Source organism: Bison bison, unplaced genomic scaffold (assembly GCF_000754665.1).
Source record: "Bison bison bison isolate TAMUID 2011002044 unplaced genomic scaffold, Bison_UMD1.0 scf7180017864519, whole genome shotgun sequence".
Classification (NCBI taxonomy): Eukaryota; Metazoa; Chordata; class Mammalia; order Artiodactyla; family Bovidae; genus Bison; species Bison bison.
The window spans coordinates 18,465,961-18,469,383 of record NW_011495072.1 but is presented as its reverse complement, the minus strand read 5'-3'; the positions used below and the strand labels follow the sequence as shown (position 1 = coordinate 18,469,383).

The 3,423-nt window shown below is 38.8% G+C and overlaps 1 pseudogene; it reads right to left on the bottom strand.

Annotated features, from left to right (window-relative positions):
• Window positions 1-1,639: 1,639 nt before the first annotated feature.
• Window positions 1,640-3,022, bottom strand: LOC104981789 (annotated as a pseudogene).
• Between the last annotated feature and the right edge of the window lie 401 nt (window positions 3,023-3,423).

Genomic DNA, 3,423 nt, shown 5'->3' with positions numbered 1-3,423 from the left:
AATCCTCATATGCCTTTCAAAGACATTTGTGTTAAAATATAAGCCTAATGTGGTCACCAAAATTCACAAATAAAAAAGCTATGAAATTAAGTTCAGGGAAAAGAAAAGAACTGAGGTCAGCCTCTAGTATAATTATGAGATATGAAGGAGTAAAATGTCATTTTTCCTTCATATGATTTTAATATATGGGTATGACTCTGATTACTAAGACTGGAGTTATAAAGATTTACTAAAGTCTTGAGTGTGCTTAGTCACTCAGTCATGTCTGACTCTTTGTTACCCCATGAACAGTAGCCCCCTAAGCTGTTCTGACTATGGAATTCTCCAGGCAAGAATACTGGAGTGGGTTGTCATTTCCTTCTCCAGAGTCTTGAGTAGTTTGCTAAAAAGTTGACTTTATATTATATAAACTATGAGTACCCTCTGTGGAATAAAGTTTTTGGAATAGACTTTAGAGGAATTTTCTTGCATATTGACAAATGAAGGAGGTAATTTAGAAAGTCTTCTCAAATATACTGTTTTCCATGTACTCTTATAATATAGCTGAAAACATGCCAAGTATAAAGAGCCTTATAATGAGAGTTCCATGTGCAATTAACTTATTTAGAAGAAAGTAGGTTATTCTTCGGAGAAGGTAATGGCACCCCACTCCAGTACTCTTGCCTGGAAAATCCCATGGATGGAGGACCCTGATAGGCTGCAGTCCATGGAGTCGCTGAGAGTCAGACACGACTGAGTGACTTCACTTTCACTTTTCAGTTTAATGCAGTGGAGAAGGAAATGGCAAACCACTCCAGTACTCTTGCCTGGAGAATCCCAGGGACGGCGGAGCCTGGTGGGCTGCCATCTATGGGGTCGCACAGAGTTGGACACAACTAAAGCAACTTAGCAGCAGCAACAGCAGGTTATTTTTGGCTTATTTATCCTCAAACATCAAACTTCCTCCAAGATGTTATCATCATGTATATGGGCACCATTATATACCTAAATTCTACTTAGTATATTGTAATTGCTCAATCAATTCTTATTCAACTTAATGATGTCTTTGTATAAATCCAAGGAAAAGAAAACATTCATCTCTTCTATGATGTAAGTGTGAAGAATTTTAACAATAATTTGTAATACAAAGACATTTTATATTATAAATTTATATCAAACAAACCCTCATGAAATTATGCATATATTTATTACAGGGTAAGTTTGCCTTTTAACATTAATTTGTAGAATTTTTCTACAAGTCCTCATGCACACACCAAAAATACTAGTACTCATGTTTTGTGTTACTACTGTTATTGTATTAATATGAGTTACAATTAATATTTTCAAAGATAGTATTCTTTTTTTCTCATTAAACTTTTTTTTAATGGGTCTCAAATTCTGTGACAGATTTTTGGTCAAGTTGTTTTCATTAAAAAGTACTGATTTTAAAAACTAATAACTTAAAACTGCCATACACAAAGCATATGGTCCACAAAATATTCTCCTTTCCTTCTGAAGGTTTTATGATGCTTTGTTATCATTAACAAGTCTTTACTATTAAACTTAAGTGGCCAATTGAGACAAATTGTTCTGAGACAGTTCTTCCACCACTGATTAAGACTGCAGTGGCAGGTATTGGGGATAATGTTCAAATGAACATTTAGAAATTTCCCCAGAATGCCTTCAGAGCATTCTGGGGAGACTTGGTGACCTTGCCAGCTCCAGCTGCCTTATTGTCCACTGCTTTGATGACACCCACAGCAACCGTCTGTCTCATGTCACGCACAGCAAAACAGCCCAGGGGAGAAGAGTCAGAGAAACTCTCTACACACATGGGCTTGCCAGGAACCATATCAACGATGGCAGCATCACCAAATTTCAAGAATTTAGGGCTGTCTTTCAGCTTTTTCCCAGAATGGTGATCAATATTCTTCAGCTCAGCAAACTTGCAAGCAATGTGAGCTGTTAGACAATCCAGCACAGGTGCATATCCAGCACTGATTTGGTCTGGATGGTCCAAAATAATCACCTGAGCTGTGAAGTCAGCTGCTTCCATTGGTGGGTCATTTTTGCTGTCAACAGCCACATTGCCATGACAAACATCTTTGACAGACATGTTCTTGACATTGAAGCCAACATTGTCCCCAGGAAGGGCTTCACTCAATGTTTCAAGGTGAATTTCTACAGACTTCACTTCAGTTGTTACATTGACTGGAGCAAAGGTGACCACCCTGCCAGGTTTGAGAACACCAGTTTCTACTTGACCCACAGGGACAGTACCAATACCACCAATTTTATAGACATCCTGAAGGGACAAACACAAAGGTTTGTCAGTTGGGCGATTTGGTGACAGTACACAATCCAAAGCTTCAAGCGGAGTGGTTCCATTGGCATTGCCATCCTTATGGATGACTTTCCATCCCTTGAATCATGGCATGTTAGTACTTAGCTCCATGTTGTCACCATTCCAGCCAGAAATTGGCACTAATGCTACTGTGTCGGGGTTGTAGCCGATTTTCTTAATGTAGGTGCTGACTTCCTTAACAATTTCCTCGTATCTCTTCTGGCTATAGTGTGGCTCAGTGGAATTCATTTTGTTAACTCCAACAATCAGTTGTTTCACCCCAGAGTGTAAGCCAGAGGGCATGCTCATGGGTCTGCCCATTCTTGGAGATATCAGTTTCAAATGCATCAACACCGGCAGCAACAATCAGGACAGCACAGTCAGCCTGGGATGTGCCTGTAATCTGTTTTTCATGAAGTCTCTGTGTCCTGGGGCATCAGTGATGGTAACATAGTACTTGCTGGTCTCATATTTCCACAGGGAGATATCAGTGGTGATACCACACTCACATTCAGCTTTCAGTTTGTCCAAGACCCAGGCATACTTGAAGGAGCCCTTTCCCATCTCAGCAGCCTCCTTCTCGAACTCTCCAATTGTTCACTTGTTGATGCCACCACATTTGTAGATCTGATGGCAAGTCATGGTAGATTTCCTTGAATCAACAGGCCCAGTGTAGATGTGGGTCTCTTCCTCTCCCATTTTTGCTTAGGTTTAAGCAAAATGGTGGTTTTCACGACATCTGTGTCCTGGCAGCAAACCCATTGCGAAAAAGCCTAAGATACTATTATTTTTTTTAACTCAGAATTTATTTGTCTATTTCTTTAGAGAGAACTATAGTTATCTTCCATGATGAAAACAGCAATATACAGAAGTTCTTAAAAGTTAGGAAAATATTTTTTCTCTCTTGTATAGCATTTCGGGGAACTCAGGGAGAAGCTTTCTTCAGAGTGGATCAGATCTTGATCAGCAGTTTGTTGCTGCATTTTTTAAAAATTGAAGTATAATTGACTGACAATACTATGTGTTTCAAGTATATAGCAAAGGGATTGATATATATGTATCAGATTATAATATATAATCTGATGATATATATCAGATTA